The 26,724-nt window shown below is 37.3% G+C and overlaps 1 pseudogene; it reads left to right on the top strand.

Annotated features, from left to right (window-relative positions):
• Positions 1-5,048: 5,048 nt before the first annotated feature.
• Positions 5,049-7,405, top strand: LOC107812479 (premnaspirodiene oxygenase-like; annotated as a pseudogene).
• The last annotated feature ends 19,319 nt before the right edge of the window (positions 7,406-26,724 follow it).

The following is a 26,724-nucleotide window of genomic DNA, read 5'->3' as shown; positions in this document are numbered from 1 at the left end:
TACTAGGGATAATGTCATTTAAGTCCTCACAACATCCAAGGTCCCTTATAATTTTGTGAAAGAATTTTAAGTTTATCCCACACAATATCTCTAAGATGGACTTTTGTACTATCATATATAGCTGAAAAAGGCCATTTAAAATTAAAAAGGCGTACCTCTAAAAGAGCATGGATTTCTTGACCATTTTTTTTGTGAAGTGTTCCACTGTCACCATATTGTGATTATAGAGGATGGACATGTCTCCTGATTGGCCATCCGCAGGAACCTCTATGAGCTTAGAGAAGTTGAATTCATTTAGAAGGGGGCATGCAACAACATCCTAGTCTCAAGAAGGGCTACCATGCAAGGTTTATGAGTGTCAATTAATTTCGTAAAATTATGACGGAATCATCATTATTGGCACCTCTAACATTCCAAAATATTATAGTAGTGGCTCTATTCATTTGAGATACTTGTTGTTGGTTGACAGTGGACTCCCTCTCCACTGAGTTGTGGCTCCTCCTTCTTGATGGGACTAGGATTATTGCCTGTTTTCCTACTGTGGGATCTTGTGGTGGTCGAACATGCATTGAGCACTTGTACATGGTGTTGGGGCAGCTGAATATGTATTTTTTGCTCCATAATTTTGGGAAGAGTAGTATTTTTACCTCGTTTAGGCTTGAAAATTCCACACTCGGTTGAGTACCTTATGGAAGGGGTTCTTCTTCTTCCTCTACTGGATGTTGTGGTGGATCTTGTCCTAGCACATTGACTTGGATGTTGTATTCCAGATTTACTGCGGCCATGTTTGGTAGATTTCTCGATTCCTGGACTACATGGTGACTCCAAGGTATGAAGATCGGGTTTATTGTCATGCTTTCCTCCGATGGAAAGAATGGTAGATTCATTGGAAGATTGATGAATTGGTTGGGTTGTTTTAGTAGATTCCATTGTTCCTAGTCCAAGATTAGTGTGTGATTTATGTGTGGAGCCAGAGGGTGTAGGATATTGTTGATCCATGCTTGATTGGTGTAGTTGTTCATTACTATATGCATTCATTCCAATATTAGTCGGGCTAGGTAGCGGGTATTCTAGATTATTATTACCATCTCTTGATTATTGATTTGGATGTTTAAGGTTATTACATGGCCTAGAATGCATGCTTCCAGCCAAGAGGTTGGTTGGTAATTTTGAGGTTGAAAGGGGTGTGAAGAATAGTGGTTGATTTTGTAATTGTGGTGGCATAGGTGGAAGGTTGGCCATCGAAGGAATTATGTGTTGGTTTGGGATGTGAACTAGCCGAAACCTTCTCCTGGTTGTGAGTGGAAGTCTCGGCATTCTCTTCTTGTGTGTTATTTATTTGGTTAGTGTTGGTAATAGGATTGGTAGTTATCCTAGGTTTCTTGATTTCTATGGAATTCTTTATCTGCATAGGAGATAATTGGCTTGGCGTGTGGGAATATATAAAATTTTGGTGGATTTTGTTGTTGCTAGGTCCTCTGAATAATCCGCCATTTTGCCACCCTCCTTTGCATGCATGTCCATGTGTAATGTTGACGAGGTAGGGTTAATGGATTGGGTAGTGGTAATATCCATTTTAGGATTAGTTATTTCCTTTAGTTTAGAGGTATCTAAGTAATTACCTATTTTGTTTTTAGTGGAAGATTCATCTAATGATTGGAGTGTTGGTTCCAAGATATCATTTGTCTTGGAAACATGTAGGAGTTTGTCTTTTCTACTTTGCATGCATTGAGTGTTAGGGGTTATAGCCAGATTTCTTGTTAAACCATTTTCGAAAACCATGGGCTTTTCATCCTTACTTTGTAGAATCTCAAAAACATTATTGGATTTTTGGCCAACATTTGAGGAGAGGATATTAGTATTAGAGTTTTTTTCCGTGGATTGTCTAAATTTTGAGTCAGTAGCAGGTGCATTGGAGAGATTGTTTCCCATATGTTTGAATTTAGGAAAATTAAACTTTTGAGAATTAGAAGGCATACCTGTGACAGTGTCATTGAGTTTTGGGCGTGTACCTGGATTGATTACCTTAGCATTGGGATTGGCTTAACTCCAGTAGCCTTTTTTTCTTGTTAAAGGTGACAGTCACCCAATCACTTTGAGTGTCTTGTTTTGGGATATCTGCTGGACTTCCTTGTTGCTCACTGGGATTGGGAGGTAATAAAAATATTGAACATTTTGATTGGCTGTGGCCTAATTTACCACAATTGGTGCACAAAAAGTTTCCACCCTCATAATGTATATGTTATTTATAGCTTCCAATATAAATAAAAGGATTGACCGGCTTTTCCATTGATACTTCAACACATAGTCTAGCATATCTACCTCTTAGAGTAGAGGAAGTGCAAACATCAATCCTAAGTAATATGCCAATTGTATTTTCAATTTTTTGTAAAATGGTAGAGTCATAAAATTCACTAGGCAGTTGGGGAAGACGAACCCAAACTGCTGATTTCAGTTGTTTTGCCTCGCTGACTACAAATTGTGGCTCCCATTTTTGTACTAATAGGTGGTAACCATTAATAAACTAAGGTCCATTACTGAGTGTTCTGGACATATTTTCCTCCTTGTTGAACTTTACTATGAAGTAATCATCCCCTAGATCCATAAGGGTGAAGTTTTTTGTTGGCTTCCACAACTGATATAGTTTTCTCTTTAGGTATTGGTGTAGGATATGTTTTTCCATTAGTTTAATAATAAGAGAATATCTCCATGGTTGATAAATCCTACGGAGGTCGTCTACTGTGAGTGGGACTTGTAGGTTATCATTAAGATTTTGGATTGCTTGGGAGCAAAGATTTTGGCTAGGCAAATCTTGAATTAGGCTGTGTAGTTGCATAAGGGTGTCTTGAGTAGTAATTGGTTCTAGAGGCGGTTGAGAAACGTGAATATTGATAGAGTCCAAAAGGAGAATCTCTTTATATGATGAGTTGGGGTGGTGAGGTATTTTGGCTAGTGTAGTCGTGGAAGAATTATTTCCTTCATCAGCATGTTGAGATTCCTTACATGGTGTTGATGTAGGTGGATTAATACCTTTATTTCTGTGAAGGATATCCGGAGGTTTAGGAGGGATTTGGGAAGATTGATGAGTGGAGGGTGGGAAATTGTCTATTGTTGCTATGGAATGTTGAAGAAGAGAGTAGTGAGAAGGTAGACCTTCTCTCTCAGCGATCTCACTTAATGAATCCTCAAAATTCACTATTATCATTTCTAGCCATTCAGAAAAAACTAATGATAATCGGTGGCTATAAATTACAATATACATTTTATAGCTCAAAACTAATTTTAACGGTTAGCCACTGAAATTGACAAACCCAACTATCACATAAACACAATGGGAGATGGCTTCTAAGATAGCTTTTAATTTATTCAAAGGGAATCATTCATTATTTTATTCTTTTTAGGCTTCTATGCTATTTAGATATTAATATTTTATACATACTTGTGAAGAATATAAAATTAAAACTTTTGTGATAAATGTTACTTTTTGTCCTTTCCTATATGAGTTCATTATGTGCCCATACTGTAAGTGAGATAAATAATTAAAATTTTAGTATTATTTTTGGAGTGTTTTTCTTTTTAAAATTTTAATTATTTATATCATGCATAGTCTTCACTATAAAAAATATATACAAAATAAAATGTCACTATACAAAAAATATAATTAATAGACTGTCACTATACAATTTATATATAATGGACTGTTAGTATATAAAATATACTATCACCGTATAAAAATATACAAAATAGACTGCCACCGTATAATTTATATACAATAGACTGTCACTATATAAAATATATACAAAATAGACTGTCATTATACAAAAAATATACTAAATAGACTGTCACTATACAAAATAGACCGTCACTATACAAAAAGCATATTAAATAGACTGTCACTATACAATTTATATATAAGAGACTGTCACTATACAAAATAGTCTATCACTATACAAAATTATACAAATAGGACGGTCATTATATGATTTATATACAATAGACTGTCACTATACAAAAAATATACTAAATAGACTACCACTATACAAAAATATAGAAAATAAACCGTTACTATATAAAAATTAAAGGCAAAAATTATTATTTTCATCAACTTTCAACATAAAAGCTTTCCGGAAACTCGCCCGGACTGCGCACACAAATCAAGGAGGAATAAAATGAGATTTTAAAGATCTCGGAACCTAGAATCAAGTTCTAAACTATAAGATGACCTTTTGGGTCATTACACAAATGCGATATAACCTTTTGGTTAACATAAATATAACCAAAGACCGGTAAAAAGGGAGAATAAGCACATTTACTGTGTATTCTTCTAATCCTTTTTTTTTTTTTGTAACATTTACTGTGTATACCTAGTCGTTTACAAACTACGAATAAATGTAGCTAGAGATAAGTGCATAGAGAAAAGTCTTTGGCACTTGAAGCAAAACAATAGAAAGACTTGTAAACTTAATTTGGAGGCTGATAAGGAGAAACAAGTTAGGTATGCCTAACTCACATCTTGTATAGATAGAGAGTTAAAGGCACAATATCCATGTTTTCACTTTCTGAGTGTACTAATTTCATATCATTAGCCTTATTTTTCCAGCAGCCGCATTTGAATGTATATTTCTTTCTTCTATTAACGCAAATTTCAAAAAGGCACGATGGAGCTTGAACCTTGAATAAATACTGATGGACCACTTCACCTTTGGAATTATATATGCTTATTTACGTATTTTTGCCTTTTATTCGTTTGAAAAGAAAATTATCCGCGCGATATTTTTGTATATGCAGAAAAGTCAATAGTTGCTAAAAAAAACCCTTTGTAACTATTGACAGTGTTGTTTGTAATGCTTCATTGCTTACTAAGAGCTTCACTCACAAAAATTACTAAGAACAGAGTTTACCTTTTTCCCAAAAATAAATTTCATATTTGGCTCCACATGTTTGTAATGTGTTCAATGAGACAAGTGACGTACTTTTCATTGACAAAAAAAAGTTGCTGAAAAATGCATATCTCATTTTTTTTTTTTTTTTTTTTTAGAGAAATCCTATTTCTTGCCTAAACGAAATGCCTATAAAAGAGCATATATTTGCAACAACAGTTTGCAGAACCTATCAAGCCAAATAATCCCCCCTTTCCCTCCCAAAATGCAGTTCTTCAACTTCTTTTCCCTTTTCCTTTTTGTGTCATTCCTCTTTTTATTTAAGAAATTGAAGAATTCCAATAGCCAAACAAAAAGATTGCCTCCAGGTCCATGGAAATTACCTATTATTGGAAGCATGCTTCATTTGCAAGGTGGACTGCCACATCATGTCCTTAGAGATTTAGCCAAAAAATATGGACCAATTATGCACCTTCAACTAGGCGAAGTTTCTCTAGTTGTTATTACTTCTCCTGAGATGGCAAAAGAAGTACTAAAAACTCATGACCTCGCTTTTGCATCTAGGCCTTTACTTGTAGCTGCCAAGATTGTATGTTATAATGGGACGGACATTGTCTTTTCTCCTTATGGCAATTACTGGAGACAAATGCGTAAAATTTGTCTCTTGGAATTGCTCAGTGCCAAACGTCAAGTCATTCAACTCAATTAGACAAGATGAAGTTCATCGTATGATTGAATTTTTTCGATCATCTCCTGGTAAGCCGGTTAATGTAACAAAAAGGTTTGCTCTATTCACAAGCTCTATGACATGTAGATCAGCCTTTGGACAAGAATACAAGGAGCAAGATGAATTTGCACGATTAGTCAAAAAAGTGTCAAACTTAATGGAAGGGTTTGATGTGGCTTATATTTTCCCTTCATTGAAGTTTCTTCATGTGCTTACTGGAATGAAGGCTAAAGTGATGGATGCACACAATGAACTAGATGAGATTCTTGATAATATCATCACTGAGCACAAGAAGGTTGCAAAGACCAATTGTGAATCAGGAGGTGAAGGTATAGTTGATGTACTGCTAAGACTTATGAAGGAAGGAGGTCTTCAATTTCCAATCACTAACGACAACATCAAAGCTATTATCTTTGTAAGTACTATATACTACATATTTCTACCTTCATTGTTAGTATTCCTTCTGTTCTACTTTATATGATACTTATTTTTATTCTATTCTATAAAGAATGACGTATTCCTATATAAGAAATAATTTAACTTTAAACTTCTTATTTTACCTTTAATAACATGATATCATAGCCACAGGTATTTCATGACATATTTATTACCACAACTGAAATTGATGAAGTATTACGATTTATCTTCAACACTAACGTTCTCAAATTGCATAATTAATTTTTGTACTTAAAGAGTCACTTTAGTTAGCTTTCAAATAGGACAACTATCTTACTTTCATCATAAAATTTACACATTTGAAAATTACAACAAATGTTATTTCAATCACCACAACTTGGCACTAGGATAACGAAACAAGTAGCAAAATAACATGATAAAAAATATTTTGGGTTTTGGCATAGAAAATTTAAAAGTTCCTTTCGGTGTAGAATAAAGGTAGTAGTACAAACGTAGTACATATATGTTATTTGAATATTTCAGTAGAAATTTGTCAAGAAGTTTGTAAGAGAAATGAATATGGTAACTTGCTCGAAAATGAAGGACATGTTTGCTGCGGGAACAGAAACTTCATCAACAACAATTAATTGGGCCATGGTCGAAATGATGAAGAATCCAAGTGTATTTGCCAAAGCTCAAGCAAAGGTAAGAAAAATCTTGAGAGGGAAAGAAACTTTTGGTGAAATTGATGTCGAGGAGTTCAAATACCTAAAGATTGTCATTAAAGAAACTTTCAGACTCCATCCTCCACTACCACTTTTGCTTCCAAGAGAATGTAGAGAAGAAACAGACTTAAATGGCTACACTATTCCATTGAAAACAAAAGTCGTGGTTAATGTTTGGGCAATGGGAAGAGTTCCAAAATATTGGGATGATGTAGAAAGCTTTAAACCTGAGAGATTTGAAAATAACTCTATGGATTATACTGGTAATAATTTTGAATATCTTCCGTTCGGTAGCGGAAGGAGAATTTGCCCCGGAATATCATTTGGTTTAGCAAATGTTTATTTTCCACTAGCTCAATTGTTGTATCATTTTGACTGAAAACTCCCAACTGAAATCAATCCAAGTGAACTAGACTTGACTGAGGCAGCTGGAGCAGCTTGTGCTAGAAAGAATGACCTATACTTAATCGCTACTCCTTATCAACATTGTCAAGAGTGATCTCATGGCGTCAAACCTTTTCTTAAAAGAAGAATCTTGCAATTGAATTTCGTTGTCAACCACTGTACTTTCTTCCTTTGCTGCTTTGGTTCTAGTATTTACGTCGTCTTGCATATAGAAATATGTCATTATAGTTTTCGACACAAGCTGTCTAATAAGATTTTCTGTTGTTTTTATATTTTGGAATGTAGTGAGGTCAGGGGCGGATCTACATATAAAAATTGGGTGCTCGAGCACCCATTAACCTCGACCCCGAACACGTATAATTATATAGAGAATTTTAAAAAATATAACACAATAGCAAACACCCAGATAACAAAAGGCTTGGTGGGTGCTTTGGTTTATGATGGGTGATGAAGGGCTCTAAAAGTCTACGGGCTCTAATATCAAGCACTAACTTTCTTTTGCTCCATTAATTATTAGGTCATCTATTTTACTCTTTCGGTTTTCACTGGCGACTTTTGTTTAGCAAATACTACTACTTTTATTCTTTTGGTTCTAACTTTGTTTTACCTTTGTTTTTTTTTTTTTTACTTTTCTTTTGTTACTTTATCTAATTCACCATAGCAAAGAAAGAAAAGAATATGTGCTTTTAAAAACCAAGGATTCCTCCAGAACCGTAAATTGTGTTACTCTGATGGTAAGCAACCTCCACTTCCAACCAAGAGGTTGTGAGTTCGAGTCACCCCAAAAGCAAGGTGGGAAGTTCTTGGAGGGAAGGATGCCGATGGTCTATTAGAATCAGACGCAGACCTTACCCCTACCCCGAAGGAATAGAGAGGTTGTTTCCGAAAGGCTGCGTTGTTGTTGTTGTATCACATTTTTACGACGTCGTTCATATTGGTACTATAGTTTTCTCATTAATATTTTTATCTCCATATTTAAATAGTTGTATACTTATATGATATATTAGTAGTAATATTACGTCAAAAAAAGTAAAGCACACACGAACTCAAAATCCGGGATCCACCAATGAGTGAGGTGCGGTCCATGAGGACACAATATACATACTTACATCCCTCTAGTATAAAGAAGAGTAATATGATGGCATCATCATATTCTGTTTTGTGAATTGTTGATCTTGAGCTATGTGAGTTTTGATGAATAACAAACGAAATGTTCTTGTCAGTTACTTATCGACATAAACCCAACTGAGTTTAAAATATGAATTAATTAATGAGATTTTTACACAAATAGCTAACTCGATTCATTATTTACTTTTCATAACCGCTATACATAGATTATACACGGTCATGGATATATTATATATAAATTGTTTTTATACTATATATAATTAACAAGGTATGGAAGAATCAAATTGGTATATTATTCCATATAGGGATACATAGATATACATGTACATCAGGTGCTAACTAAGGAAAGAAATAAAAGAGATTACAACAAATCTGCTATCTATATATGGGTTATGTATACTACTAAGAAACAGTCTATGTTCATTGTGTAAAGTGTCTAGGTTCATTCTGTAATACTCCCCCTCAAGCTGGAGCATATATATTGATGATGCCCAGCTTGTTACAGAGGTAATCAACTCGAGTGGCATTCAATGCTTTAATAAACAAATCAGCTAGCTGCTCTCCTGTCTTCACGTAGCTAGTATAAATCAAGTTCTCTTGAATCTTCTCATGAATAAAATGACAGTCAACTTCAATATGTTTGGTTTTTTCATGATACACTAGATTTGAGGCAATATGGAGTGCAACTTGATTATCACACCAGAGTTTTGATGGAGTAGGATGCTTCAACCCAATTTCATTTAAAAGGTGATGTATCCACATTATCTCACATGTTGATTGTGACATACCTCTATACTCGGATTCTGCACTGGACCTAGATACAACATTTTGTTTCTTACTTCTTCATGATACCAAGTTTCCACCAACAAATACACAACAGCCAGTAGTAGATCTTCTACCAATCTTGGATCTAGCCCAATCTGCATTTGCAAAACAATCAATGCGAGAATAACCGTGATTGCTATATAATATGCCAAGTCTAGGAGCTCCTTTTAAGTAACATAGGATCTGCTCCAAAGCCTCCCAATGTTTAACTGTTGGCGCGGACATGAACTGGCTAACCATACTCACTGCAAAAGCAATATCTGGACGAGTCACAGTGATATAGTTTAATCTCTCAACTAACCTCCTGTATCTATCTGGATCATTAAATAGATCGTCATCATCATTCATAAGATGCAAATTAGGAACCATTGGAGTACAACAAGGCTTGGCAGCCAGCTACCAGTTTCTGCTAGTAAGTCAAGCATATACTTTCTCCGAGATAGAAAAATTCCCTTCTTGCTTCTAGTTATTTCTACTCCCAAGAAGTATTTCAGTTGTCCCAGGTCTTTTGTATGAAACTTTGTATGTAAGAAAAACTTGAGAAAAGAGGTTCTTACATAATCATTCCCTGTGATAACAATGTCATCCACATATACAACAAGGAGAATAGATCCAGCTGTTGATTGCTTGTTGAAGGCAGAATGATCACATTTGCTCTTTTTCAGCCCAAATTATTGAACTACTTCACTAAATTTACCAAACCAAGCTCAGGGACTATGCTTCAAGCCATATAAGGATTTCTTCAAATGGAATACTTTTTCATACTCCCCTTGAGCAACAAAACCAGGTGGTTGCTCCATATATACCTCTTCATGGAGATCACCATGAAGAAAAGAATTCTTAATATCCAATTGATGCAAAGGCCAATTCTCAGAAGTAGCTAGAGAAATGAACAAGCGGACAGAAGTAAGTTTGGCAACCGGATATGAATAATCCACCCCATAAGTTTGAGCATATCCCTTAGCCACAAGTCTGACCTTAAGTCTCGCCACAGATCCATCAGGATTAACTTTAACCGTGAACACCCACTTGAATCCACTGCTTTCTTTCCACTGGGTAAATCCACTAAATCCCAAGAGTGGTTTTTCTTTAAGGCATGTATTTCCTCAAGCATTGCTTCAGACCATCCAGGATGATTCAAAGCCTCTTTCACCGTTTTGGGTATAGAAAAAGAGTCTAGAGACACAATCAAAGATATAGATGCAGGAGACAAGTGGTTGTAGGAAATAAAATTAGTAATAGAATAAGTGGATTTGCAAGTACGTATACCTTTGCAAAGAGCAATTGGAAGGTCAATGTCTTCTGGAGGATCAGATGGAGGCAAATCTGATGATGAAGGAACTAGTGCAGAACATGTATCATTCGTCTGTTGCCTCCATGAGTAAACTTGAGCAATTTGTAGTCTTGATAACACAGTTGGAGCATGTGGTGAAGGCAGAATAATGGATTGGTGCTCAATAGAACTAGGAGATGGAGGAACATCATCTCGTTGTTCTATCAAAGTACGAGTAACCTGATATACTAGCCACTCATCTTCCTCCCCCTGACTTATAGAAATGGGAGGTGAATAGAAGACTGGTGTAGTATCTGAAAATACCACATCAGTTGACACCAAATACTTGCCAAGTTCACTAGAATAACACTGATACCCCTTCTGAAGGCGAGAATAGACAAGGAAAACACACTTCAATGCCTTGGGATCCAACTTGGTAACAGTTGGTCGAACATCTCGAACATAACATGTGCTTCCAAATACCTTAGGTTCCACTGGAAATAATGACTTGCTTGGAAAAAGGACATTGTAAGGCACATTACCACCAAGCACAGTAAGCGGCATGCGATTAATCAGAAAACAAGTCGTAGAAACCACATCAGCCCAGAACCTATTTAGGAACCTTCATTTGGAACAAAAGAGCCCGAGTTGTATCAAGTAGATGCCTATTCTTCCTTTCAGCAACTCCATTTTGAGAGGGTGTATCAACAAATGAAGACTGATGTAGTATACCATGTTGTCTTATGTATGACCGAAATAACTATGACATGTATTCTATAGCATTATCACTCCTTAGAATACGCACTGAAGCATTCAGTTGAGTTTTGTCTTCAGCACAGAAGGCAGAAAAATGAGTAAACACTTCAGAGTGGATCTTCATAAAGTAAATCCAAGTCATTCGTGAAAACTTATCTACAAAGTTGACAAAATACTTACGCCCAGTTTTGGAAACAACGAGACATGGTCATCAAACATCAGAATGAACTAACTCAAAAGCTGACTCAAATCGTTTATTAACCCTTGGACTTAACGAGATGCGATGATGTTTTGCAAATCGACATGACTCACAATCCAATGAAGAAATATTCTGAAACTGAGGATAAAACTTCTTCAACAAAGGCAGAGAGGGATGTCCTAATCGACAATGTGCTTCAAATGGAGACACAACACTAGAGCATGCAATAGATCATGGCTCCCATTCATCAAGGATGTAGAGATCACCAGATAAATATCTTTTACCAATAACCTGTTTTGTTGTAATATCTAGAAATAAACAATGATCGGGAAAGAATGCAACACAACAATTAAGGTCTTTAGTAATTTTACTAACATAAATTAAATCAAGTTAAAGACCAAGTTTGGTAGACTTAATATAAATGACAGGGTAATAGAGAAAGTTGGTTTAACAATCCCAAATCCAACACTGCTACATGTTGATCCATCAACTACAGTAATTGGAGAGGGTGCTTTATGTGAGCGAAAGCTAGAAAAAATATTTGGATTACCTGTCATGTGATTTGTGGCACCTGAATCGATCACCCATTTATTGCAAGAGGTGATAAGACATGTTTTATCTGACTTAGCAAAGGCTGTAGTTAAAGAAGATTCCTTAACTGATTTATGATTTTGAAGGAACTTAAGAAACTCATCTGAAACCAAGATTGCTGGACTAGGAGTTATTGCATTATCATTCTTTACCATCATGTTTTCCTTTGAATAACAAACCGATTAAATTAACAAAGGTCCCCAAAGCTAAAAAAGATACCAAAACAACTCTCTGGTAAACACGAAGTCAATAATCTATTTAACAGAACTTCACTCCAATAATCCATTCAACCAAATCAGTGAACCAAACAAATAAAATCATAGACCAACAAAATTTCTGATAAGGGAAGTCCCAACAGATAATATCAAGTCTCAAATTGTAACAAAGCATCTTACAAGGAAGACCCAACAAATACCAATTCACAAAACAAGCAATCAGATGCAAAAATATTGTTCCACGACTACTTCAGTATCCCAAAAACAAACCAAATAGTAGAAGAACTCAAACCAGACCAAAATTGATGTAATATAACCTTGTCCGAGTCTGTTCTTTACAAAAATAAGGTTCTGTTATCAGAGGATAACCAAAAATCGATCGAAAATAATCAAGGTGATCTCGGAGAACAAAGCTGGACAGAGAATGGACCACACACGCACCTCACGTGTCTACCGGAAAGTTTTGGTCAACTGCGGCGAGACAAACTCAACTCCGGTGAAGCCATAGATGTGGCTTCGATACCATGTAATCAACAAGGTATGGAAGAATCAAATTGGTATATTATTTCATGTAGTGATACATATATATACACATGTACATCAGGTGCTAACTAAGGAAAGAAATAAAAGAGATTCATACAAATCTGCTATCTATATATAGGTTATGTATACTACTAAAAAATAATTTATGTTCATTGTGTAAAGTGTCTGGGTTCGTTCTGTAACACTATATATCCACCGGCTATCTTTAATATGAGAGAAGTCATTTTTTGAGGAACATTGTCACTAGTGATCAAATTAACCTTGAAGCTGAAGTAAAAATTTAGTGAAAGTCGAGTTAGTCAGAGAACTAGAAAAGAACGAAAAGCTTCAAGTTAGTTTGAACAACATTAATCTACAAGACAAAGGATCCACTATCATTTGCTGGGAAATCTGGAAATAATGGTCCTCTTGTGGGCATGGCAACAAGAAAAAATACAATGACAACACTATCTCCTACTCCCCAATAAAGCTAGAATCAAGTCATGTGGCAAACACCTCCTACGGGCAAAATCAAAGTCAACACTGACAGTAGCTTTATCAAAGGAACTGATAGTGCTGGTATAGGGGGCATTGTGAGGGACAACAACGGCGACATATTCATGGCCTCCTCAGTGCCCATACAGAGTAATAGCAACAACATGACATAAGCTCTGGCTGCTGAGTTTGGAGTGAAATATATAGTACCGCCAGCATGAGTACACTAATTTTGTTCTTGAATTCAACTCCCTGATTTGTGCAAATATGCTGACCAACAGAACGACCAACAATATGAAGATCAAACAGATTGCACACAACATCATCAACATCATAAATGAGGCAAGCACTGGGGGTGCATCACTGTTTCAGAGAAGGTAATCAGGTGGCTGGTTGCGTGACTAAACTTGCCTCTACTTCTAATCGGGCGTTGAAATTCAGAGTTTCCAACATCTCCCTAGAACTATTAAAAGTGTTTTCTTACCAGATAAATGGAAGTTGTTCGCCATAAGGACAAAGTATGACAAATCTAATTTCTTCATCAGTTAGATGTATATTTGTGTTTTTTGGAAGGACCTTAGCATTTTTGTCTATTAAGTCCTACCTTCCATTTATATTGGTGATGGTATCATCCTGTTGTATTGATTTTGAGGTACGGTATAGCCCCCTCATGCACTTTTTTCTGAATACATCATTATTTAGACCTTGCATCTGGTAGCATTATTTTTTTTTTTTTTTAAACATCTACAGGACAAACGTGAATAATCTTAGGTTACTTGCAAGAATGCTAACATCGCTTTATTAATAAAATGACCCTAGCTAATTTCAGTAGTTAATGCGCTATTAGCAAAATTTGAGGAGAAAACTGTGTCATCCATAGCCAAATAGAAGGATATTCTGCTAGGCGACGTATCCCTATCGAATATTAGCTAGGTCAATTATTACTGGCTGAAATCCTATCAAAATCTACTTTAACAATGTTGACTTCATTGAACATTAGCTTGTAATATTCCTGCTAAAAGTAATTAGCTAGGAATATTTCAATAGGAAGTATTCTGCCTTTTTTTTTCATTTGGATTCATAAGTTTTCCTTGCTAAATTTAGCTAGGTATACTTCCTAGCTTACACAAAGACTACCATCACAATTTGAAATAGAATTGATATATATTGAAACCAACATTCAACAATTGAATCAATTCAAATCCCACCAAATTATATAAATGTATCTTGCACAACAATTTCAAATATTACCCTTAGTTCTTAAAGATGAAGTACATTATTTACAAGTAAAATAAAGCATGTCTAAACTTTAAAGAGTAATAACGTCTTCCTCCTTTTTCTTCCTCTTTTCTCATCTAGTATAGTTTTTTCTGCTTCTTCATCTTTATCTGTTGTCATGTTCCTTTCCATGTCTTTCTTCTCTATTACAACACCATCTTTATTTCTAGGTCTAAAAAAAATCAATATCAGTTAGGCTGTCAGCCTGTCAAAGATGCCTGAATATATTCAAGCACCCTATCTCTTCTTTCAACCAAAAGATTGTGAAATGAAGAAAACTCCTCGTAAAATGTGAAACTCTCATACCTTCAACAATAGACACAACGGCTTGAGCACTTCCAGAAAATAAGGTATCCTTAGGGTTTAATTCAAACAAGGTATACGAATTGTTTGCTTCAACTAATTCATAAGAAATTTTTGTTAGAACTGTATACGATCATGCATGCATATTTCTTTTAGAGTCACATTCTAGCTTTAGTGGGAGGATTATTTTACATGAGTATTGTTGTAGTTTACCGATATTTTAATGTTTTCTTTGAAACCTACATTGACTTATGTCAATATAGGCATAGGTTTTACAGATGAGCAGGCTACGAGTTAGGACCACCTCCCACTGTAGCAGACTTTGGTGAGCTCCATTTCAGATCATGGAGTTTATTGCTTTGATTCCATCCCTTTTATTTTGTGTTATTATTTCTAGTTAAAAATTTGCACGTGAGTTATGTCCCAAACAAACTGCCCTAATTTTTTAGAGGCTTCATAGACTTTTAGACTCAGAGTTTAAAGCTAGATACTATTATATTTTTGTATCAGATGTTTATTTGACTTGTTTAGCCGAAAGTTAACAAATTGAAAGTTGGAAATTTCCTAGGTTTGAGAGTAGGTCGATTTTACGGTTATCGGGTTTGGATTTTGATTTTGGTACTTAGAATAAGTTCTTTTTTCTATTGGAAACTTGTCGGCAAAATTTGGTGCAATTTGGAGTTAGCTAGATAGGATTCGGACACGTAGTTGTGATTATAGAGGTTCTTGAGTTTTCTTTTGAATTTCATGTGTTTTGATTTTCTATTCGTGGTTTTAGATGTTATTTTCATATTTTGATCACGCAAGCTAGTTTATATGATGACATTACACTTGTGTACATATTCGGTTTGGAGCCCGAGGGGCTCGGGTGAGTTTCAAACGCGTTTCGGATGAGTTTGGGATAGTTGAACACTACTGGTGTGCTTCAGTTCTCGTGCTGAGCTGCAGGTATTGCTTTGCGATGACCTGTTCGCAAATTTGAACTTCACTTTTGCGAAGTTGAGCTTGAGCTTGCAATTGCGAAGGGGGATTGGGCAGGGCAGTCCTCGCATTTACGAAAAAAAATCCTCAATTGCAGACATCCCAGACTTCGCTTTTACGATGGCTTGGTAAGAAAATATAATCTATTTCCCTTCAATTACCTGTAAGCACGTGATTTTTGCTTCACGGACAATCACTCCAAAAGAAAACAAAAATAGTGACCAGTGACCTCGCTGTGCAAATTTTCAATTTTTCATGACATGTACTGCTAGTCATTTGTGGTTCGGTCCATTTTGCATTTAATCTTATCGATCAAAATACAAAGTACGTCTGTCATGGTAATCAAACCGTAATTCGGTCGTTGAAAGAAAATTCAAAATATATATATATGCATCGTTCGTTCTAGGTTGTGATTTAACTTACTTAAATATTTTTGTGATAATTGTGTTAAAATGTTACATTGTTGTTTGTTTTAATTTCATTGTTTTTATTATTTCATTTTGGTTTTAAAATTAGAAAAAAAATAAAAGAAAAGAGTGAATGAAAATGAGTTTGGGCCCAAGAAATGTAACAAAAATAGGCCCAAAACCGGCACACCAGTCCAGTCCAAGACCGACCTGCCCAAGTACGGACCCAAACGACGTCGTTTTAGGGACGGTTAATCTGAGCCATTCATCTCCATTGATCCGATGGCCCTTATTGGCCCTCGTGACCCGACCCATTCCCATTTTAACCGACCCCCTACTTAACCAAACGGCACCGTATTGTTAAGCTTCCCCAATCCTGACCATCAATTGTAATCAATCCAACGGCCAGGATTGAATCACCCTCCCCATATATAAACCTAACCTAACACCCCGCGCCCCCTATCCGAACCCCCCTCCACTCATCGTCTTCACCAAACACTGAAACCCCCCCCCCAAACCCTAGCAGCCGCCCTGATTTCCCTTTCACCAGAACCCGGCGGCATGAACGCCGATGACCACCTCCTGAACACCCTAGGACCCCCTCACTCTCCTGAACATGGATCTATTACCCCCTAGCCTCGAATCACCTTCCTTCATCTCGAATCTTCATTTGAAGATTCGAGTCGAACCCGGACTTATACCAAACCTCACCATCTTCGTACCAGACACTCCCCTAACCTCCCTCGTGACCAAACCAGGCTTGGTTTGGTCCGAATCTACCCACAACTCTTAAAAAACCAGATCTGAAGACCCAAAACCTAGAACACGAATAGCCTTGGAATCCGGCCGGTCTTAACAGGGGTTTGAGGTCTAATAGACCTTAATCAAGGTGTTCTCGTGTGAGAACACCCTGATTAAAGTTTGTTCGGCCTCAAATGGTCGAAGCTAAGTCGGATTTGGGTCAGTTTGGTTCAAACTCTTTCAGTAAGTTTTCCCTTCTCTTTGTTTTAATTTTGATTGAGCTGTTAGCATGCTTTGTTGTGACTGTGTGTTATTGTCTGATAATTTTCTTAATTTCTTCCATCTCTGTCAAAGACCTTTTTATTTGGTCGATTATTTTCTGTGTATGTTCTGAATATATTCTGTGATATACATGTTCGATTAGGATAGTTGTCGCATAAATAATTCATATAGGTTCCCAGTAATTGAACAAAAGTTGTCCGATGCCCTTTGGGTCCCTGTACGTATTGTTTATGTGAACGATTGATTATTACCTGTTGTATTTAGTATAGTCGACTCGATAAACATCGTCGATTGGTTTTCTATAACTAATTGATCAAATGAACTAATAATGTCACATGACTGATCGAACCATGTCACTAACTGAATGCCCGACACTGTTTGAAATGGGTTTGTTTGTATTGCAAAACGACTGAAAAGATTCAGCCCATGGGCAGTTCTGAATTTGAACTTTCAGAAGTTCAAAATGCACAGATGCTGCAATGGGTTTAGGGCAGTAATAATCAGGGTTTAACAGGGGTAGTCTGGGGTTTGAAAAGAACAGAAAAGCTTAGTTTAAATGAGCTGACAAGTAGGGTACTAAATTGGGATTAAACTAATGCCAATGGGGAACAAGACACAAGAGTATGGGGTTTAAAATGAATACTTAAATGAACCCATAACTCTTGAACAAAAGGAATAAGCCAAGCGTGGGGAACAAAGGGTTGGCATCAAAAAGATGCTTAGGCGTGGGATTTAATAGGTATGGGCAGTCTGCAAATTGGCAGGATCCAGGCAGCTTGACTGCACTGTTTGTTTGGCTTATAAATGGGCCATTTCAGAACTTAAAAGGGGCTGGAAATTTTAGTCTTGAGAGAGGTCTTGTGAGTTAAAGGAAACTGAAAAAAATATAAGGAAATTTCCAGAAACAATGTAACCAAACACTGTCTGAAAACTACAGAAGAATTCATATTGGTCAAGCTGTCTTGGCCAAGTTCTATTGTTTGCCCTGATTGAGCTGCTTGTGATTGTTGAACTGCTGGTGTTGCTGCATTGAATACTCTGTTATTTCTGATGTTTCACTACTCTTTTCTGGGATTACTTGTTTGGTGCTCGACCATCTGTTGGTTTTTCTTTGTTCTGGAAACTGTTGCTGGTTGTCTGTGGACTGTGGAAAACACTTGTGGTTGTTGGTTTGTTGCTGTGTTGTTGCTGTGTATCTGCTGTTGCTGTGTTTGTTGCATACTGCCCAGCTGATCATTCCTTTCTTCTTTTGTTCTCTATACCAGGTACACAACCAATACACTGTCAAATGTAATTGGAAAATTGAGCATGAATACAAAAAGAAAAGACTTTTGAAAAATTTTGAACGAGGAGGACAGATTTTGGAAACAAGGAGTACTGTAGATCATCTTCTTCCTAAAGAAGAAGAAGAAAAAACCCTACTCAAAAAACCTTCACCATCCTCACGTCCGCAACCCTTTCGTCGGAACCATTTCTTCTCCTTCGTCGACCACCTTTTCCGACGTCCATTGATGCCGCTACCAGCTCCCTCACCTACCCCAAACCCACCATCAACACCCCAAAAACGAATCCATCTCCTTCCCCATCGTGACCCTAAAACCACCGCTACCAGCATACCAGCCCCACTCCCCGACGCCATAAACACCACCTCCATCAACGCCTGAACCACCGGCCCCGTCGAGCATCATTTGTTGTTGCTGCTGCTGCTGCGTCACCTTTCCTACTGTCCAAACACCACCTCCATCTCCAACACCCCAACGCCTACCATAACCACCTTCAACCCTCCTGCCCGAACCACCATCAACAACCCACCATCCACCACGAACCAGCAGTAGCGTCAACAACCCACCACCAGTCGACCAGCCTCCTGCCTGAACTCCCGTCGACCCTAACCCAAAACCACCACGAAAACAACCAGTCCTACACCCTCACGGCCACCGTCAACCACCAGCTCACCTCGCATCGACCTTACTGCTGTCGACGTTGTTTCATCTTTCGCGAGCAGTTGTGGGTTGCTGCGATCCTGCTTGGCCAAGTTTTCTGTTTTCCATCGAGGTCGTCTTTGGTTCGTCGAGGTCCGGTACGTCGAGGTGTTTGTCCGAGGTTTCGTCATTGTTCCTCGTCGAGTAAGGTCAGGTTCGAGTTCCGTAGGAGGCACTGTTTGTCGTTCTAGGATTGTCAAGGTTCGAAGGTTAGTGTTCTTTTTCCTTGGTTTCATTTCATTCGTTTTGCATATTATGGTTCAAGGCAAAAAATGAGAATATTCGATATTGATGAATGTCAACAATCCAATTTTTTGTTGTTGTGTTAAAAATGTTTATTCTATGTTTAGTTACTGCATGCTTAAAGTAAATGTGAGCATATGAACGGTGTGTGTATCGTCTTTGTTAAATTGCTTTGTTTTTTTTTTCATTTTTACCATGGATATTATTACCTGTTAGAATCGTTGTTTTTTTTGTTTAACCTCGGATGACTTCATTGGTAGAAAATCGTAGTTGTCTTAAGTTTGCCCTCAAATAATAAAAACGAGACGAGCTTCGCCACATAAAAAATGTACAGATCGCGGAGCCCTCACAAAAAATATGTGTTAAATACTTGATTCCGGGACGGGCCGTTTAGTGAATTTTACGGCCTTCCCCAAAATAAATGATACGCTAGTCGCTTTAGGCGCGCCTTTAATAATTTATTCTCCCTAACTCGGGCGCACATTTAGGTGGCCCAAATCCAAATCTCAGCATAGTCAAAATGTGTTTCTAATCATGGGTACATTGATTGTGACGTGGTTCGAGATGCGTGTCCATGACGTTGCAAATTCCTTTTAAAAAATAAGAATGATATGAGCCTCGCCAAATAAAAATACAAAATTGTAGGGCCCTCAGTAAATACTTGTTTTCAATTACTTAGAATTCAGGAGGGCCGTTCAGCGAATTTCACGGCCTTCCCAAAATAATAACACGATAGTCTCTTTAGGTGCGTGTTTAATAATCTACTTTCTTAAACTTGGGTGTGCATTTCATGCGACCCAAATCCAAATCCCAAAACGTCAAATAAAATATGTTCCGGATTGTGGGTGCATTTCATGTAACGCATTCCAAAAACATGTTTTAAGCGATGTTCACATTCCTTAAAATAATGATAATAAAGCGGTAAAAAGATAAATTTTGCACATGGTTCATAATTGTATTTAAAATCAGATAAATAAGCCAAATATAATAGTTGAGCGACCGTGCTAGAACCACGGAACTCGGGAATGCCTAACACCTTCTCCCGGGTTAACAGAATTCCTTATCCGGATTTCTGGTACGCAGACTGTAATATGGAGTCATTATTTTCCTCAATTCGAGATTAAAATTGGTGACTTGGGACACCCTAAATCTCCCAAGTGGCGACTCTGAAATAAATAAACAAATCCCGTTTCGATTGTCCTTTAATTGGAAAAAACTCTCTCGCGCCCTCTCGGGTGCGGAAAAAGGAGGTGTGACAGCTATGGCGACTCTGCTGGGGAACGAACCCAGAATCTCTGGTTCAGGGTTCAAGAATTCGAGCTTAAAATAACTGTTATAGTTGGCTTTATTTATTATCTGATTTTTACATGATATGTGCTTAATGTGCTAAATGATGCTTTTACCGCTTTAATATTATCTGAATTGTGTATATAAAACTGCTACGAAACCCTTCTTTCTGAGTCTTCTGAATTTATGGTGTACACGTGCGCGTGGCCCACCTTTCTGTTAAAGTCATACCAAATAAGACGAAGTTGGGACAAGTAACTAGGCCGGGTAGACTTTCGTGCTCCCGGTACGTTGCCCCCATTTCGGCTCAAACTGTCCGTTTGGGTAAGCTAGGTTTAGAACAATATGCCTCAGGTTTTTACCTAGAATAACTCAACTTCATGCCGGATCCCTAGTAAGAGTGTTTATTTGCATCATGTGCATTTGACTTAGGGGACTCAACACAGGGGTTGGGTCCGTCTAGGACAAGCAACCTGAAAATAATAGACCATCTTTCGGCATCCTATGTGCTACATGTTGTATTTAGTCAAGGGCGAATGGGTCATTTGGTCATTTCCAGCATGGTGTTATTTTAATCAAAGCATGGGGAACATTTGTGGAATCCAAGAAGCCTTGGAATTCCCTATGTCCCCCACGCTTCATTTTTGGGAAAAGCACCTAGGGAACATTTGTGGAATCCAAGAATTCTTGGAATTCCCTATGTCCCCCACGCTTCATTTTTGGGAAAAGCACATGGGGAACATTTGCGGAATCCAAGAAGTCTTGAAATTCCTTATGTCCCCCATGCCACATTTTTGAAAATATAATAAATATAAAAAATAAAATATATATGTATATATATATAAAAAAAAACATTGAAAATTCAAAAGAAAGATTGTGCATGTTTTCATCATCATCCACAAATTAGAAAATAGTGGAAAAGAGGAGAAAATAACAGTGTAGAGATGTGACTACTTATTGTTAGGAAAAAAAAAAGCAAATGTCCAAGTAGTGTCGAAACTCTGCCGAAATTTTGAGAAAATAAAAAAAAATATGTCTTATTAGTTTGTTTTATTAAAAACAAAGGAAGAGTAGAAAAAAATCATCATTGTTTTGTCTTGTTTTTCTAAATAAAAAAAAAGTCTTGTTTTTAAAATAGGTTTATTTATTTGTTTATGAAAATGCCGAAATTAAAATAATCCAAAAATATTTTCCATTATTGACTTCTTTAGAAAGTCTTTCTAATTGTTTTTTTTTAAAAAAAAATAATATAATATAAATATATATATATATAATAAAAAAAATCCGAAAATATTTTGATTCTTCTTTCAAAATTGAAAAGAAAATTCAAAATTCAAAAACATTTTGAGAAGCATTTCTTTTATTAAAAATAAAATTCCAAAAAATACTTTCTTCTTCTTCTTTAGAATAAAAAAAAAGCAAATGCAATTCAAAAAATATATCTTAGAAGTATTTCTTTCAAAAAGAAGATCAATCAAAAATCCAAAAAAAATACTTCAGTTCTTCTTTTAAAGTAGTTCTTTCACAAATTCACAAAAAAAAAGGGAGTTAGTTCATCTACTTATTCTTGATTGCCCGAACTACGCGGGTTTGATTCTCACCGGATGTGAGATACGTAGGCAACCCTCATCGGGTCTAACCCCACCATTTTGCTAAAAAAGCCAAAAATAAATAAATAACAAAAATATATGTCAAATTTTGGTGATGTTGTTTTGTCATAAATAGCCGAATGTTCCCGATAGGGACGCCGGAAGGCTGATTTGGCATAAACAGCCACCTTTGGGTAATTTTGAGATATGGACCCACACAGCCTTAAAAATCTTCGTCCCCGAGGCGCTGAAGGGCCGTGTTTGCAACACCAGGTTTTTATTGCAATTTGAAAAGAACAAAAAAACAAAGAGTCAGCGGTCAGGTGAATACCGTTTGGATTTTTGGTAAAAATAAGCCGAGCCAGCTTCTGCCGCGTCTTAAACCGTTCTTGCCGAAATAGCCTTAGAGTATCTTTCAGTTGTCGAAAGGTTATTTTCGTAAAAGAACGGACAAGTTTGTAAAGTGTCATAAAATAATCCTCCCCGGCCTCAAAATTCATGTGAAATTTGGAAGGGGCCACATTTGCAAAAATAACCGTTTGGTTGCATTTGTCGAACAGAGAAAGGGAGCTAGCCTTTTGTTTTTGAGTTTATAAATCTCTTGATTAGAATATATGGGTTGTTTGATTTTCGAGTTTGTAGGTCATCTTTAAACCTTTGAAACCCAGTTTGTTTCATTATGAAAATTGATAAGAAAAAAATGTTTATTATTGTTTACCTTTTATTGGTCCGAACTACGCAAGGTCTGATTCATGCGGGGTCATGATACGTAGGCAATCTCCATAAGATTCGACCACAACAAAAAGAAAAGCAAAAAAAATGAGAAAAAAACCCGAAGAAAAATGAAAAAAAGAGAAAAGGAAAAAATCGAAAAAAAAGAAAGAAAAAAAAAAGAAAAAAAAAAGAAAGGATGTTGTTAATAATGGGGACCGATTGAGTCCATTCTAACCTGTTTGTTTTGCAAAGAAAGTTAAGGTGGTTGGTTTATGGTAAGCCAGACAATGACACCCAGAATCCTTTACTTGCATCTCATGATACACACTCTGCTGGGATCAGGCCTGATAACAGAAGCACTCGAATCCTATTGGGGACTTGCTGACGGAGGTTGATGATATTGAAGCTGGTAATGGTCTTGGCAGTATTGATGCGAAGTTCAGTGGCTAAGATGCCAGTTTTGATAAAGGGGAGGACGCTCCGTTCCTTGGTTAGCAAGAGAGAAGCTTGTGGTGGCTTATTTTGTTGTCATTTCTGTTATCCGGATTATTAAGGTTGTAATTAGGATTTTGTCCTGTGTCAAACCTTCTTATCTTTCCATTTTGTCATAGCAGTTTGTTTAAATTTTGTCCAGTTTGTGTTAGGATTTTATTCTGGTTGTTTTGTTTGTTTTATTATTCAAACCATTTCGCCGATAGTCTAATACAAAGCCGGTCTTTTGTTAGTTCCAGTCGTCTTTTTGTTTAGTCCTTTTATCATTTCGTTCAATGCCGATTCTAGGGACATGACATGGGCACCCAGTTTGGGCCTAATCTTAAAAGTTAATCACAAAACCCTGAAAAGGCGATCAGACCATTTAAAGGAAATAAGGACGGTTGAGATTATTCAGAGCTCGAGTCATATGGAACTGGGGCAAGTGAACACAAAGAAAAACCGTTAAAAGCAAGATTCGCCAAATTGGCATGAGGGTCGCCCAACGGTGCTTTAGAAGTGACAAATGAACAAACAAATGTTGAATATAATTGTCAAATCCAGCACCACCAGAAGAGACTACGAATTTAAACTGTATTGTTTGCACTTGGCATGTTTTGAAGACTGGAATGACGAAGGCATTTTGTTCTGCTACCCAAACACTTTATCCTTCGTTAACCCCTTTTGAGCCTTATTTATTTTTCTTTCATACCCCTCGTTCGGAATTAGTAGCAACGAATAGAATACGCAAGCGCGACAGGTAAACAAAAGAAAAAAAAAGAGAAAGAAAAGAAAACAACAAAACGAAAAGAAAAAAGAAAAGAAAATGGTAACAAAAAAAAAAGAAAAATAAAGAAAGTCAAATGAAAAAGAGGAATTGGGAACTACGTTTGACCTGATTCCTCAAAGAGAATACGTAGGCGCCTCACGACTCGGTCATAGTGTGCATCATAGTGTATATAGGATGCATAATGTACATAGGGTGCATAAGAGGCACAGTGTGCGTAACGCACATAGATCAACATAAGTGTAAAAAAATAAAATTCCCCAAGCAAGAAAACTGGGGCAGAGGTTATGTTTAAGTTCCAACAAAGGTTTGATTCCAAAGGTTATAGCAGATCACCCATCAAATTATTTCATTTTTTGATAGCCTTTCTTTAACCCCACACAAAAACCAACATCGATGCCCAAAAGACCTCCCGATCAATATCCAAGAGATACCAAGTCAGGCAAATAGGGCCAGGAATAATACGCCGACCCCCAGCGAAGGAGAGGATCATAAGATTGGGAAGGAATTGATGATCAAAGGAATCCCCAGAAGAGAGGGTCATATCGACAACACCCCGATTCCTCGATGAAAAATAAAATGAGAGAGTCTTATCGGTGAAAACCCTCACAGGCACCGAAAGGCGACATAAGATGAAGAATAAAATGAAAGAGTTTTATCGGTGAAAACCTTCACAGGCACCGAAAGGCGACGTAAGATGAGAGATATGAAATGAGAGAGTCTTATTGGTGGAAACCTTCACAGGCACCATAAGGCACCGGGAGATGAGAGAAAAGAGAGAGTCTCATTAGTGAAAACCCCTCGAAGGGCACTATGAGGCGACAAGACAGATCAACAAAAAAGCGACCACATTCGCAATGGACACTCATTTATCATCCCCAGCAAGTCAGACCATCGGGCAAATCGATTGATACAAATAGATTGGGTCGGGAATCTATGGTGCACGTCATGATCACGGGGACCAGTCATGTCCTCCAGATAAGTTCTTTTGAGTTTCTTCTCCCACCAAATATTGGTTCAGAAAGATTTTCTCCCTTTTCTATCTTTTATTTCTCTTCCTAAAAAAAAATATTGTCTTGAAAAGAATTTTTCAAAGCTTACTACCAGAGACCGAAGGGGAATTCATCCAATGCAGGATAACACAAACAGTCTTAAAGGCCGGCCCCAGGCAATGCAATGATCGTGCCTGCCAGTTTTGGAGGAAGTAAGCTCCTAAAGGGAGTGGTTTCGGGAGTAAAAACAGACTCCCACAGCATGTGCTTAAAGAGAAAGCAGGAAAGGGGATAAATTGAAAACCAGCCCCAGCAGGCTAGAAACCCCCAGCAAGCAATTTTGTCCACCAACCAATTATGGGGACATAGAGCAAGAAAAGGGGAAGAGAGGAAAAATCATCCGCTGGAAAGGCACCTCCTACCACCACGATTAAAACTAACTAAATCCTTTTGTCTGCTGCAGGAAAACAAAGGATTGATGATGGCGGCAAGACGCAACGCCAGGGAAACCACCAAAAACCGGGGCAGAATATTTTCTGCCGATTGTCGAAAATTTTCTCGGAAGAACGGGGAAACAATTTCAAATACATTTAAGTTCTAGGTCGCCCACCAGTATAATGCGGGAATACTTTTAAGTTCTAGGTCGCCCACCAGTAAAATGCGGGAATACTTTTAAGTTCTAGGTCGCCCACCAGTAAAATGCGGGAATACATTTAAGTTCTAGGTCGCCCACCAGTAAAATGCGGGAATACTTTTAAGTTCTAGGTCGCCCACCAGTAAAATGCGGGAATACTTTTAAGTTCTAGGTCGCCCACCAGTAAAATGCGGGAATACATTTAAGTTCTAGGTCGCCCACCAGTATAATACGGGAATACATTTAAGTTCTAGGTCGCCCACCAGTATAATGCGGGAATACATTTAAGTTCTAGGTCGCCCACCAGTATAATGCGGGAATACATTTAAGTTCTAGGTCGCCCACCAGTATAATGCGGGAATACATTTAAGTTCTAGGTCGCCCACCAGTATAATGCGGGAATACATTTAAGTTCTAGGTCGCCCACCAGTATAATGCGGGAATACATTTATGTTCTAGGTCGCCCACCAGTATAATGCGGGAATACATTTAAGTTCTAGGTCGCCCACCAGTATAATGCGGGAATACATTTAAGTTCTAGGTCGCCCACCAGTATAATGCGGGAATACATTTAAGTTCTAGGTCGCCCACCAGTATAATGCGGGAATACATTTAAGTTCTAGGTCGCCCACCAGTATAATGCGGGAATACATTTAAGTTCTAGGTCGCCCAACAGTATAATGCGGGAATACATTTAAGTTCTAGGTCGCCCACCAGTATAATGCGGGAATACATTTAAGTTCTAGGTCGCCCACCAGTATAATGCGGGAATACATTTAAGTTCTAGGTCGTCCACCCGTATAATGCGGGAATATATTTAAGTTCTAGGTCGCCCACCAGTATAATGCGGGAATACTTTTAAGTTCTAGGTCGCCCACCAGTATAATACGGGAATA

This window comes from Nicotiana tabacum, chromosome 22, assembly GCF_000715075.1.
Source record: "Nicotiana tabacum cultivar K326 chromosome 22, ASM71507v2, whole genome shotgun sequence".
NCBI classification, from domain to species: Eukaryota; Viridiplantae; Streptophyta; class Magnoliopsida; order Solanales; family Solanaceae; genus Nicotiana; species Nicotiana tabacum.
This window is presented reverse-complemented; position numbering and strand designations above follow the sequence as displayed.